Source organism: Lathyrus oleraceus, chromosome 5 (genome assembly GCF_024323335.1).
Source record: "Lathyrus oleraceus cultivar Zhongwan6 chromosome 5, CAAS_Psat_ZW6_1.0, whole genome shotgun sequence".
Classification (NCBI taxonomy): domain Eukaryota; kingdom Viridiplantae; phylum Streptophyta; class Magnoliopsida; order Fabales; family Fabaceae; genus Lathyrus; species Lathyrus oleraceus.
The window spans coordinates 572,871,960-572,887,770 of record NC_066583.1 but is presented as its reverse complement, the minus strand read 5'-3'; positions in this window follow the sequence as shown (position 1 = coordinate 572,887,770).

Genomic DNA, 15,811 nt, shown 5'->3' with positions numbered 1-15,811 from the left:
TCACTTTGCATGGGTATCGTACATCCATCTGCACTTCAACAGGGGCAACCCCTTTCTCACTTGTTTATGGCATGGAAGTTGTGCTCCCGGTAGAGGTTGAGATCCCATCATTGCGTGTGCTGATGGAAGCCAAGTTGACCGAGGCTTAATGGTGTCAGGACAGGTTTGACCAGTTGAATTTAATTGAAGAGAAGAGGTTAACTGCCATGTGTCATGGTCAGTTATATCAGCAGAGGATGAAGAAATCTTTTGATAAGAAGGCCATGCCTCGTGTGTTTAGAGAAGGTGACCTTGTGCTCAAGAAGATTCTATCTTTCAAACCAGATTCTAGGGGAAAATGGACTCCTAATTATGAAGGACCATATGTTGTTAAGAGAGCTCTTTCAGGCGATGCTTTGATTCTCACAACTATGGATGGTGAATAGTTCACACGTCCCATGAATGCCGATGCAAACAAGAAATACTTTGCCTAAAAATAAAAGAAAAGCTCACTAAGTTGAAAACCCGAAAGGGCGGCTTAGGCAAAAATGAGCGTCTCGGTGGATTGAAAACCCGAAAGGGCGATCTAGGCAAAAGTTAGAGACATAAAACAGAAAAATTATCCCGATAAATTGAGTACCCCACCTTAGGGAAATTTATGCAAAAATTAGGGATTATGGCCAGTAATTGCAAGTTGTTGATCTCCAATCTTGAAGACTTTCTTGAGCACAATGTTCGGTTCTAATTCATCTTCAGCCAAAGCCAAGAGCACAGTGGATATTGAAGGCGGTAGAAGGATTAGTGATCATTGTATTAAATGTAGCCCTTTTCCATGTAAATTACCATTTTTCAACTTTTGTAAAGATTTATGGAGTCTTGTCATTTACAGACTACCACCCTATTAAATAATGTTGAGCCTTTATCCAATTTTTTCTACTCTTATTTATTTAACCAGTTAGAATTAAATTTTATTGTGATCATTTTTGAAATTAAAATTTTAAAATAAAAAAAAATCATGTTTTCTTAAATAATAAAGGCGGTTACTTTAAAAGCAATTGATTTCATTTAAAGGACGTCCACAACGGTCCGAGAATAGGTAAGCCCTAAAATGCGAAGCATTGTTGGTTTTCCCCAAGCAGTTGGTGTGGTCTCTGTTTCTTCGCCAACATCATTTCAACATCTCCCGCCGAGTTTTGTTGGTTTCCCCAGCTGAGTTTGTATTTGCCTCCCTCGAGTTGTAGGCGCGTTATTGCAGCAGGTTGCATAGATTCAGCAAATTTTGTTTCCCCTCAAGTCGTCGACAGAGTTACCCCTGTTAGCCCTGATTCTTGAGAAGTATTTTTCATTCCTCTGCAAGGTTGTCTCCCATTTGATATGGTGTTGATCTAAAATTCCTCGTAGAGTTGATGGTGCAGATTTTCGGCAAACCTTCTCCCCAGCCAAGTTTGAGTCTTTGGGATATATGATTCCCGTTCATCCTTTGTAACCCTTTTCTCTCTAGTAGTTGCTTCCCTCCTGTTGAGATTGGCTGAGTGTTATATTCATGATTCATACCAACAACATTTGTATCCTTTGCGATCGTTTTGTCAGCATAATCATCATATATACATATACATTCATAAATTTCATTATTGCATCCTAATGCACTTTGTAATTCATTATTTCTCTGATCCTCTGCTACGGTGGTATCCTTTCCCCCCCCATGCAGATTTGGTATGTATGTCCTCTTTCAATTATAGAGTGTCAGCCCCTTAAGCAAAACGAATTTAACCTTTCTCATTCTCCACTGAGTTTGCTTCCTCATGGATGATCATTATTTCAGTCTTCTCAATTTGAAAGTATTTCACTTCTGCCCCAATATCCAGCAAGAGTAACCCTTGAAATTCTGGCATAGTCAGATTTCAGATGTTCTACTCCAAGTCATGACATCTGATCCAACATTGTAACTAATACTGCAAGACAGTTATTAAACCCTATACTAATATGCACACGTTCACAGATGTCATGACATCTGATTCTATATCACCCTAGAATGGAGGAACACCTAGTTCTGTGCATCTGGTGGAAAGACTCAGCAGAGATCATCCATAGCACTAAATTCTGTTATTTTCCTACACAGTCATCAACAAGATGTCTCAATAGTGATTTGAACATCAACTGTTACATTATTCCAGTTTGCTGGCCTTGTACATGTATTTCCTAAAATAAAGGTTGAACACGTTAATCTAATTTCCACTTATTAGATTGCTAACAAATAGACTATTTGTTAGGTTCATTAATTGTAGGTTAGTAGTTGGTTTCCTGGATTTTAGCTCAGCTGTTGGATTCCTAACAGATAGCCAGAGAAAAATACTGAACAGAAAAACCAATCATCCTACACTTTAGCACATGCTGTTGAGAATGAATGTCACAACATTCAGTTCGACAGCCAGAACATATGTTGATTCTGTTATGTTCCTGAAAACGGACAGTGCTAAATTTGTTGTACTGTGAAAAGACCAACCAGTCTCTACCTCAGTATCAGCCTACAGGAACAACTGTCAATACATCCAGTTTGACAGTTTTACAATGATCCTTTGGCCAGGTCTGTTATCCTCGTGAAGACCAGACTTAAGTAAATACTGAACTGAAACCAACATGCCTATTATTCAGTATATGCTGTCACTGATGAATGTCACAACATTCTGATTGACATTCAAACAGAAGGCTATATCCCAGGTCTGTTATTATTTTGATAAGCAGACTGAAATACCAGTTGAGTTATGGCAAAAGGATTATAACATGTAGAAGGAAAACAAACACAGGAAATTGTTAACCCAGTTCGGTCCAACATGACCTACATATGGGGGCTACCAAGCCAGGAAGAAGATCCACTATCAGCAGTATTAATTCAGAGTTAAACTCCCCCGTTTACAACTCTTCATTTAATCCCTACCCAATGCAATCTATACCTAGGAACTCCTAGATAGAAACCTCCAGTTTCCATTTCTATCACTACAAATACAATGTAATGTTAAAACAACTTGAACTTGCTTCACAGCTTCGTTCAAGACCATAACAACTCTTGCCTACAGGCTTTGAGTTACAAATACTCTCAGTTTTGAACACTAAGAAACACATGGTAACCTTCCCACAGATTGGGAGGTTTACCTCACACACACCCCTGAATTTTCATTCCATGAGGCTTACAAAAACTAGGTTACAATATGCTATTTATAACCTAATCACCCAACTGGATTTGGGCCTTCAGAAATCGCAGCAAACTTCTCCTTTGCTGTTACAAAGTCAGCAGAAACTTTCTGCTACAATCAAGGTCTTCAATCCTAAAATCTCTCCATATATATCTCCTTATTTTGAGCCTATATATATTCTGATTGAGTCTTTAAGACCTCCGCATGGGAGTTAGGATATTCACCAAATATCCTCACTAATCCTAGACTATATACTGAATTAATTAATTCAGTTTTCTACACATGTGCGATGTCACAGACATGATGTCGTGACATCGTACATGACATGTTGGTCCAGATGTTGAACTTCTTCAACCCAACATATTAAAACAACAGAGATGATTACATTATTTGTTTTACAAAATTAATGCCAATCCTAAGGATCCTAAGGTATTAACAACCCTTTTCTCCCCAGCGGATTCGTTTTCACGTTTCCTAGGAAGTTTATCCTTGATATGTTCATCTTAACCAATGAAGGATACTCTTCCCCTTTTGAGTTTTTCCTTGATATGTTCATCTTAACCGATGACGGGTATTCTCTTTCTGGTATTCTACCCAGTAAAAAGGTAGTTGTAATCCCTATTTTGTTCCCCAGAAGGTTAATCTGTGATATGTTCACCCTAACCGGTGATGGATTTCCTCTTCTTTACGGTCTTCTGCCTAGTAGCTGGTAGTTGTAAACCTTGCTTCCCCTTTTGTGGAGTCTATCCTTGATATGTTCATCTTAACCGATGACAAATATTCTCTTTTCGGTATTCTATCCAGTAACTCATAGATGTAATTCCTATTTCCCCCCTTGGAGTCTATCCTTGATATGTTCATCTTAATCGATGAAGGTTATTCTCTTTCTGGTATTCTATCCAGTATCCGATAGATATAATTCCTACTTTTTCAGGCAGTTTATCCTTGATATGTTTACCCTAACCAATAACGGATATTCTTCCTGTTGTCCCCAGGTAAGTTTATCCTTGATATGTTCATCTTAACCGATGACAAATATTCTTCCCTTTTGAGTCTATCCTTGATATGTTCACTTTAATCAGTGATGAATATTCTCTTTGTAGTCTTCTACCCAGTCACTGGTAGTTGTAAATCCTATTTGATTTGGTTCTTTCCTCAGCAAGTCATCCTTGATATGTTTACCCTAACTGGTAACGGATGTCCATTCTGACATATTATGTTATCTCCTTACCCAGTATCCGGTAGTGGATAATATACTTTTGTTACTCCTATGTTAAAGATCTTTTCTTCCCCAGTTGAGTCTGAATGCGTATTTCCTCAGTGGGATCGCCATTTCCTATTTGGCTCGAGTATTTCAACTTTGTTCTGATCTATCCATTTCCCCTGCAGATGTCCCTTTTGATTCCCCGACTGAGTCTTTCCATTGATTTATTTTCATGGAATCCCTCGTGTCCCCCAACAGTTTTAAGTCATAGCCTGGCCTACGCACGACCTTTTTACCCCATAGAGTCTCTGTCTCCCCAATGAGTTTTCCTTACGGAATGCATTATACTCCTGCGGACTTTCGGTATCTCCTGATTCTTTTCCTTTGTGGCAACAGTTTCCCCATAGAGATTATTTTAACATTCATATCATATGCATCACGGGGTCTCTTAGGGACCAAAATTTGTTCCTATATGTTGTTATTTAAGTCAATTCTACTGAGTCGATATGAAGATTTTAACCTTCATCTCCTAAGCTAGAACGTCCTTAAATAGGGGCAGCTGTAACACCCCAATTTTGACATTAAGATCCCTCATATCATCTCATCATATGCATTGGCATTGGGATCACACATTGTCATCCTCCTCACCCCTCATTCATTGGGTTTGAATTGGGAGAGATCAACAAGCACCATGTGATTGTATCATACTTCATTTTTCTTTATTTTTACTAACCAAAATACCAAATATATGTCGTTGTATAGTTTAACTCTTTTGTAGGTAGTGTGCATGTTCACCCATGCTTTATCAAGCTCATATATAGGGTTCAAGTCCCTCAATGCAAGGAGATCAATCAAGAAATGGTTTAATATGGCTCTAAGTATCATATATGGATCCCCATGATCTTCACATGCTATTTTGATCAGGAAATCATCAAGAGTTTGGAGCTGGGTTGCCTTGGAAAACCCTAATTCATCTGGGTATCTTGTGTGCCTTCTTCAACAAGTTTCTTCAACAGTTTATCAAATATTTAAAGGGATACCTCACATTTCATCATCTTATGCATATATAATCCTCAATGAGTCCTAAAAGTCAAGAGAATATCAAGCTATCAAGTTGGTTCATGATGGTTGACTAGAGGGATTCAACTAGTCAAAACTGGGGTTCCCTAGACCCTATCTCCTACAATTTTTATCATATGAAAATTATTACAAGAGAAACTTTACTCTAAATAACATTACAAACAACTTTCATGTTGAGGTCAAGAGCTAGTTTTGCATGGAAAGTCATTTTATATGATGAAAGATTATAGGTCATTTTGTATAAACCCTAATTTGAAGGTCAATTCCCAAGACCATAACTTGCTCATTTTTCATGAGATGAAAGCCATTCAAATTGCATGATCAAATTTAAGATGTCTACTTAAGCTTTTATGTTTGGAGGAAGTGCAAGTTCAACTTGAAAATACATGTGATAAGGGGAAACATTATAGGTTATTTTGGGCCAATACCATTGAACAAGTGATTTTCCTCAACTTCTAAAATGCATAACTCCTTCATGCTAAATCCAAATGAGGTCAAATTTGTGACCAAATTGAAGGAATTTGAAATATCTACAACTTTGATGAAGGGACATTTCTCATTTGAAGCCCATAGAAAACATTATTCAAGATGGAAGAAGTGAACATATGGCTTGGCACTCAGAATTGTTTTTGATGTGTTTGATTTTCCAAAATTACACCTCAAAATTCACCATGATCCAAGCTTCAAATGAAAAAGTATCCAACATGAAAGTTGTTTCACTTGACCTAAACTTTCCAAAAAGTTCAAAATCATCTAACTTGGACAAAGTATGAATGACTTGCGCATGGCATAAAGTTGAAGGACCATTTGGATAATTTGAAGTTCCACTTTTCATACACGATGTCATGGCTTTTCCATATGACTTCAGCATTGCTTGCACACAATTTTGGACCTAAGTGCATCACTTGATGGGCCTATCACACGCCCATGCAAGCATGCAAGTGAGATTTCCAACTTTGGCCAAAAATGGAAGTGTGCATGTATCAATGACTTGGCCTATAAATAGAAGCTCCATTGCTTAGAATTGAGGAGCCTGGCGCGCAAGCTTTGAATCAGCAACCCTAAACCCTCACATTTAAAGGATAAGCTTGAATATTTTCTTTGAAAATCGAGTTTGAATCTCCCACTGTTTTTGAGATTGAAATTACAAGAGTCCTTCCCTTTCCTTGATCCATTCCTACTCCATTAAGCATCTGAAGCAAGGCCAAGCATAATTGAGAGAAAGATAGTGCCAATCTGAAGCTACATTGAAGGTGATTTTTAGAATTTTTCATCTCTTCGATTCTAACTCAATTATCCACTATTCTTGTTGATTTTTGGTTGTTTAAAGTCCTACCAATGTAGGCAATAAGATTGAGTTGCTTAGAGGTCAAATCAAAGCAGCTCAGATCATGATCCTCAAATTTCAACTCCCTCTATCTTTCTATATACTTGGAGTTAGACAAAATTGAGGCCATATTCGAGCTCCTGAGCATTTTTTCTTTAAATTCATGTCCTCCTTTTTCATTTTAGTGATGGTTGAAGGTGGACCAGTCCGATGAGGTCCACCGGAGAAGAAGACCGGAGCTCTGGCTCCGGCGATGTGTTGGCACACTTCTGAACTACATGATCCTTTCAAATTATTTTAATCTCACGCGTTGGTTGTGATTACCCTCCCTGCTATGTTGTTGACTAATGACTGTAAGACCCTAATTTTGACCCTAAGATCCCTCATGGCATCATGTTATTGCACAAGTGCATTGCCTCAAGGATCATTAGCATGTTTGGCTCCTTAACCCTAGGGTTGGGATTTGTTTGAGTGTTTTGAGACCACCAAGCATGCTTGTATTGTATATTATTGATTTTCTTATTTGATTACTAACCAAAAGCACAAAAATATGTCACTAACTCTTTTTGTTTTGAAGCTCAAGTGATCATGTGCTCCAATGCTCCTAAGAGGCTCCTAAGCCCAATGCAATGGCTAGATGAAGATGAGAAAAAGCATGACAATGGTCCAAAAAGTTCCTAATCATCATATATGTCTCCCAATTATCTCAATTTTCCAATTTGATCAAGATAACCCAAAGGGCTTGAGGATTGTTTCCCAAGGAAACCCTAATTCAATTATGCTTTGACTGTGCCTTGCCCATGAAGCAACCTCAACCTATGATAAAATTTAATCAAGGTAAGTTATTTCATTCATCATTTTATGCATATATGAGCCTACTTGGGAGTCCTCAATCATTTATTCATCAAGGTTGGAAGTTTGGCCTTGAAAAGTTGACCATTCAAGTTATCTGACTAAGCTGAGCACCATTGAGATATAAGTTTTGATGTGTTTGTCAAATGAATATGACCCAAAGAGAAAACATGTTCCTAGGAACCATATGAACAACTTTAATGTTCATCAAAAATCCATTTGAAACTTGGAAGGTCATAATTCATTTCAAAACATTATAGGTCATTTTGATTGAAACCCTAATTTTGGGTCAACTTACCAAGGGCATAAAATCCTTATTTTTTATGATTTTGAGGTGAGACCAAATGCATTGGAAATATTGAGATGTATAATTCAAATGTTATGTTGGGCAAAATTTCATAATATTAAAAGAAATACATGTGATAATACAAAACATTATAGGTCACATTGGACCTAATTCATTGAATTTGAAAAAGTACCCAACTTCAAATGCTCATAACTTTGTCATAGAAAATACAAATGATGCAAACTTTGAGTCTAAATTGATCATATTTAAAAGATATACAACTTTGATGTTGGAGGTTGTTCCATTTGAAGCTTTCATAATAAGAACATAAGAGCTTGATTAGGCTTACTTTTGGTGAAATTTTTCAAAGGTGACTTAAACATGTTTTGTACTTGGATCTTCCAGGCCAGTTTTCATTAATTTTCACATGCCAAATTAATTTTTGCCCAACATGACTTTTGTTCCTTATTTCAAGGGCTTTCCAACCATTACTCATATTACTTTTTTTGACTTACCATGTGTGAGTTTCGAAGACCTCTTCATTTATGTACAATTTGGCATTCTTATGATGAAACTTAATGTGCAAGCTAGTTCCCTCCAAAATGCACATCCAATTACTCTTCAAATGAACTCAGCATGATTTTGCAACCATCATTGGGCCTCACATGCGCCTGTATAGGCCCATATCCAATTTCAAATGCCATGCACACGAGGGAAGCATGATGCACAACCAATTTCAGCTATAAATAAACACTCCTTATCATTCATTCATCAACCTTTTGGAGATCTAAAACGCTGCAGCACTGAAACCATAGCCATACCAAAGGAATTTTTTCAGAGTTTTTTCTCACTTTCGAGCTTGAAATTCAACATCATTAGTTGATCTTCAAAGCTCAATTCCTTAGCCTTTCATCTCCACTGCATCCTTAGAGCAAAAAGGACCCAAGATCTTGAAGGTTTCGTGGCTTGAAGAGCTTCAATTTAGAGGTATACCTTCAAACTTTTTGGATCTAGAACTTGCAATTCAATGTAGCATTCTCTTGTTTGTGTGGTTTTCTGAAGTCCTCACACTTGAGGCAAGCCAATGGTGGTTTCAATTTTCCATTTCGTGCACTTTCAGTTTGAACACCATGATCTTCCACTTCACATTTCTCTCAACATAGGAAGGGTGAGGAAGATCTATGGATACAGTGGTGATCTCCATCACACGAGCTTCATTTCCATGTCCTTACTTTACATTTTTGTTAAACTTTTTTTTCTGCAACTGGTGGTCGAATTTTGTTGGCTCGCCGGAGAAGACGGTGGTTTCCACCACGACCACAACGTGTCAGGCTTCCTGGCCTTTGGATTTGGCTTCCACGTTTTAATCTCATTCATCCATTGTGTTTACTTATTTTAATTCAAGATATTGCGCGTTTGACTTGGATGCACGTTGCACCCTCACATCTGAGCCATTAATCCATGCCACGTCAATTAATGAATTGTATCATGCGGCTGTGGTTTTTTCTATTATTTCTATTTTCTTTTACTTTCAGTTAATTCTATTGATTTTCAAAAATTCATAAAAAATTTATTTGAAGTCATAAAAATATGAGACCAACTCCAAAAAATTTCTTGAAAAATCTAGTTTCATATTTTGATTTTTAATTATTTTTTTGACTTCATTTAATATTTTTTGTGAATTATTTGATTTTTAATAGTTTTAATTTATTTTAAAATACTTTCTGATATTTGAAAAATCCAAAAATATTTTCCTAGCATTTATGGATCATGATAAGTTAATGAAAAATGGTCTCATCAACTTCTTATTTGATTTGAGATTTATTTGAGATTTTAATCCATTTTGTGCTATTTTTAATTGTTTTTAAATACTTTTTGATTTCCACAATTGATGAGAAAATTAGTCAAAGCTTATTTGACCATGTTAGACCTATGAGAATTTAATTGGACTTGTTGAAGTTGATTTGAATTGAATTTGAGGTTTGACCTTATTTGATTATTTTTTATTTGCATTTTATTTTAATTCAAAAAATACCAAAAAAAATATTGTTGACTTGTTATCTTCATTTCTTTTCTGTTTGGTATTGGTTGAGGTTGATTTGATTCACATTTGACCAATTGGAATTGATTGATGTATTCTTTTTCCATCCCTTTCATCTTTATCCCACTCTTTCCATTAATGGCCAATGAGTTAAGTTCTTATGGTTGGTCTTGACAAATGAGAGGTTTAACCTTCTTTGATCCAAACCAAACTCAACTTGATCCATGATCAAGTGAGTTGTTTTGTGTCCAAGATAGGTTGCTTCTTGGTCAGGCAAATAACCTAAAGACAATACAAATCCCTTCCCTTTTTGTTTTGGCATGGCAAGTTTATGGAGCTTGGATTACTAGTCATGGTCTCTAACTTGTGTTCTTTGCCTATATTTTTATTGACCGGCCTCAGATAGGTGTGACTACTACATTAGTCCACTTACGATTGCTTAACATATCGCTACATTATCTTATGACAAGCTAACATAACCTCCACTAATCACTAACTTTAATTTGAGCATTTAATTTTCTTGTCATTTACTTTTAATGTCATTTATTTCTTGCTCATTATTCATATTGATTTTCCCTTTGCTCACTTGAGCACATATTTTATGTTTATGTCACTTTTCTTTTGCTCATTTGAGCTCATTATTGTATATAAATATATTGCTATTTTGTGTTGTTTTTTTGTGTTTATTTTGATGTAAACCCAATGCAAAAGGAGAAAGGACTTAGAATTAGGACCTACCTATGCTTAAAGGAGTCCAAGAGCAACTAGGCCTCATGCCTTTAGAATTCTAAAACTTGTTCAAGAGCAACTAGGCCTCATGCCTTTAGAATGCTAAATTTCAAAGTTGATCTTAAAAGACTTCTCATCCAAACTTATTCTTTGTCCATTTCCCTTATTGTGTTGTGAACTTTTTGATGTTTGCTCTTGTGTGATAGGGATTCCATCTTGAGATTGTGAGAAGAGGATCATTGTCATGAGTAGCCAAGTTGAGAGACAAGCCAAATGGAGATCCTAGGAGCTGGAATTCAATTGTGCGGTTACTTGTTTATTTGCCAAGTCCAAAGGAAAGGAGCATCTTGAATCATATCTATGATTCCAAGAAAAGGAACTCCAAGGGTTTATCTTTCCCCTCTTATCTTTGTATGCTTTAGGACTAGCCCTTCTCTTCTTCTCCCCACTCTAACCAAGCCAAAAATTATTTTTCTAAACTTTGACTTTGTGTCAAATTAGAAACCTAGGCCTTAAGCCTTTGAATTTTCAAAACCATTTTCATCAATACTTATTGTGAATAAATCTTAATCCAACTTTTACTTCATTTTGTAAATATAACTCACTTCAAGTTGTTTTTGTGGTTCCAATGGCCACCTTATTAAAACTTTTTCATAAACATTAGTCATAGGTTTGACTTAACATAGTGGTTGATGTAAATCTCATCTCATCCTTAGTTATTGGATTATAAGTCTTCCATGCTTATTATAGGGTTAACCCCTCACTAGCATTGTTGAAGATTTCCTCACATGGTGGATTGTTGGTTTAGGTTGAGTTTTCTCCCTTTGATAACAAAATACCTTAAGGATTTTAGTCAAATCAATTCACCAATCTTTGAGATTTTTACCCCGAACTACGAGGTTTTGATCCTCCTTTGTGATGGTACGTAGGCAATGGGTTCATCCATTCAAACAACAAAATTTGTAAATATAATCTATTCTCTTCTCATCCCTCCAATATTTTGTACAAATCTTTTCACAAATACCAACCTACAACACATATTTGCAAAAAGGGTTCCCTTAGAGTACTAAGGATGTTTTGGGTGCGTAAAACCTTCCCATTTCATAACCAACCCCCTTACCTAGATCTCTGACATTTTTATTAGTTTTTTATTTAAAAAACTTCTTACATTGACTTTTGTTCGCTTTTTAGCCTTTCCCTTTGACAAATAAAAGTGCGGTGGCGACTCGAATTTTATGTTGACTTTTGGTTTAGTCAATAAACCTAAAGGTAACGAAAACCCCGCTACAGAAAAGTGGAGACTCTGCTGGGGACTAACAACTCCAGTGGGTTTAGCCTACTTTTTGCTTATGTGTGTTGTATGTTTATATTTATTTGTGGCATATTTTTGTGAAAAATTTGGGATGAATGTATTGTTTGTAATGTATGAATTTCTTGATATATTAATTACTTGTATGCTTGGTGGTTTCTTGTGAGATGAGTTCTATACCCGAACTCGAGTGCACTTATGATAGGAGAATGGTATAGTCTTGTTGACTTGTGTGGAGTTATTCCTTAACAAGTTAACTTGCAATCCCATTCACTTGGTGGAGGTCTTGTTGGGATCAATAATGTCACACGAGTAGTCGTGGTTAGGCATTACTCTTTCCAATAAAAACCTTAGAAGCCAAGGACCTTAGATACCTAGCCCATCTTGGCCTATTTTAGGACGTAGTGCGAAGGTCGTTCAAGTGTAAGACTTGAGGCGATTGTTACGCGATACTACACTCATAAGAGTTTCTCTTGAGAATATTTTTGGAGGACGAGTAGTCGTTTTATCCGATAATATCCGAAAGATGGGATGATGACTGTGGGAACCTTTTTAGAACATGATCATCAGGTTTAACCATAGTACACTCCCTTTGGGTGGTTCTTAGCCAAGACTCCATGCTCGTGACTTTCAACAAACCCTTGATTCACGGTTGATCCGTTCTCGTATATCCTCAATATCAATGGAACTTGGGTGTTGATAAGGTGTAAACCAAAATCCACCAAAATGGATGATTGATATTGATGATGACTTGAGCCATCCCGTGACCTTTGTATGGTGTGACTTGCTTGATCCTTGAGTGTGAATGTTGCATCCATGCATTCATGCATTCATCCGCATTCATATCATCAACAACAAAGATTTTTCAAGGAACTTAAGAGGTCTATTTGCAAATTTTTAGACATGGATAAGCAAAGAAGGAATACGAAGAAGTACAGTTTCAGACAACCCGACTTGAAAGAGTTAAAGAGTTTGGCATCTTATGTATTAGAGCCCTTGGAGTTCAAAGCTCGCCATGGGAAGCTTCTGTCTATTCTTTCTACTAAGGTAGATGAGGGTTTGATGAGTGTGTTGGTGCAGTTCTACGATCCTTTGTATCGGTGCTTCACTTTTCCGGATTTCCAGCTTTTGCCTACGTTAGAGGAGTATGCCTATCATGTGGGTATACCTATTCTTGATCAGTTGCCATTCAGTGGTTTGGAGAAGATCCCGTCTTCACAAGAGATTGCTGACATGCTTCATATGGATGTATCTGACATTGTTGCCAATATGACTACCAAAGGTGGAATTCAAGGTCTCCCGTCTAATTTTCTGATTGCCAAAGCTACTTTGTTTGGGAAGGCCATGAGTAAGGAAGCTTTTGAAGCCATATTCGTACTCCTCATCTATGGGCTAGTGTTATTTCCCAACATTGACAATTTCGTGGATGTGAACGCTATTAGGATTTTCTCTTCTCTTAATCTCGTTCCGACTCTGTTGGGTGACACTTATTTCTCTTTGCATATGAGGAATGCAAAGGGTGGTGGTTCCATCATGTGATGTCTGCCCCTATTGTACAAGTGGTTTATTTCGCACTTGCCTCAGACGCTTGCCTTTAAGGAGAACAAGAGATGTCTACGGTGGTCTGCGAGACTTATGTCTCTCACTAATGATGATATCTCTTGGTATAATCGTGTTTATAATGGCGTTCAGATTATTGACTCTTGTGGTGAGTTCTCCAATGTGCCTCTTCCTGGTACATGTGGTGGAATTAACTACAACCCGGCTTTGGCTCGCCGTCAGCTTGGGTTCCCCTTAAAGGATAAACCTAACAACATTTCGTTGGAAGGCTTGTTCTTTCAAGAGGGTAAAGATACCTAAAACTTGAATGATAGGATGGTCCGCGCCTGGGGCAAGGTTCATAGGAAAGGGAGGAATGAGCTTGATCCGAAGAATTGTGTTGCTTTGGAGCCTTACACCGCTTGGGTAAGGAAGAGAGCTCTTGAGTACCGCATGCCATACGAGTATCCTAGACCTACCCCTATGATTATGGTTGGGCCTTCAACCCTCCCTAATCAAGTAGTAGAGGAGTTGAGAGACGAAGACCGGTCGTGTGCATGGGTTCGTGAGCTTGAGGAACTTCTTCAGCAAATCAAAGATAAGGATGTAATGATAGAGTTTCTAGAGCATCAGGTTATCGATGAGCCTGATGATGTGGTTACTTCTCTCCTTCCTCACTCATCTAGGTTTTTCAAGAGGAAGTATGATCAGCTCGCCAAGGAGAAGGCCGATATGGAAGAAACTTATGAGAGAGAGGTGAAGAGACTTCGTGCGACTTATCTTCTAATCTCGAAGGCTTTGGATGATTGCTTCTACGGCTCCATAGGATGTTTATTCTCCTTTTCTCTTGTATTGTATTTGGTTGCCAAAACTGTACTACTTTGGTGTAAAAAGTTTCCAAATATTATGAGTATTCCATATATGTCTTAAAAATTCAATATTTTCAAATGTTTGCAAATAGATCTTTATAAAGTTCCTCTGATAAAAAACAAATCATGTGCACAAGCATCGCATGCATCATATGCATAAGCAGGTTTTGTTCCGAACTCTTGATCATTGGTCTAACTCTTTGCTCTTCATTTATTTTGAAGATAAGCTGACGCACCGGTATAACACTCGAGCAAATCATCCGAGGATAATGGAACACCTCGAGCAAGAGAACAGGGATCTGAAGGAAGAGATCGCTAGTCTGACTGCCATGATGGAGTCAGTTCTGGCCGCACAAAGTCAAGCTTCACCAACTCCTGCAACTCCTCCCGCGAGGACTGTCATCTCTGAGATAGGTACTTCAACTGTGCCTGCCGCCACCGCCCATTTCGCTCCTACTATGCCAGCTGGATTCCCTTGGGGAATGCCATCTAATATCATACCAGAGGGTTTTGCCCCTGCTCTTGCTTCTATGCCGGCATCTAGCCCAGTCTTGTCTGTGCCACCTCCCATTGTGCACACCTTACCTCGAGTAGAAGACACCATTTATCATTCCGAGCCATCTGAGGGCCCGAACGTATATGAGAAAATGGAGAAATGAAAGATCAATTCCTTGAGCTTCGCAAGGAACTGAAAACTTTAAGGGGTAAGGACCTCTTTGGGAAAAGTGTTGTTGAGTTGTGCTTGGGGCCCAACGTTAAAATCCTTGTTAAATTCAAAGTGTCTGACTTTGAGAAGTACAAGGGAAACACACTCAGCCATCTTGTGATGTATGCTTGCAAGATGTCGACCCAAACTGACAACGATCAACTACTGATTCACTACTTTCAGGATAGCCTGACAGGTGATGCGCTCCGGTGGTATAAATATAATGTGGACATGGCTCCAGACAGGGACCAGTTGAGGGCGATGTCTCAGAAAGACAAGGAGACCTTCAAGGAATACGCCCAGAGATGGCGAGAACTGGCAGCTCAGATAGTGCCACCCCTGGAGGAGAAGGAGATGACAAAGATCTTCTTGAAGACTTTGAGCTCTTTCTATTACGAGCGCATGATTGCTAGTGCTCCCTCGGACTTCACCGAAATGGTGAATATGGGGATGAGGCTAGAAGAAGGGGTTCGTGAAGGACGCTTGTCTCGTGATGATGGTTCCTCAGCAAAGAAATATGGAGGATTTGCTAGGAAGAAGGAGGGGGAGACTCATGTTGTGTCTTCCCATGTTAAAAGAAGGCCCTCTGTGAAGAAGAGAGAAGTCCATCTAACTATTAACCAGCACCAGGTGGCTCATATAGCACCTGCTTTCAGAGAAGTTCAACAACAACCACAACAACAACATCGTCAACAACAA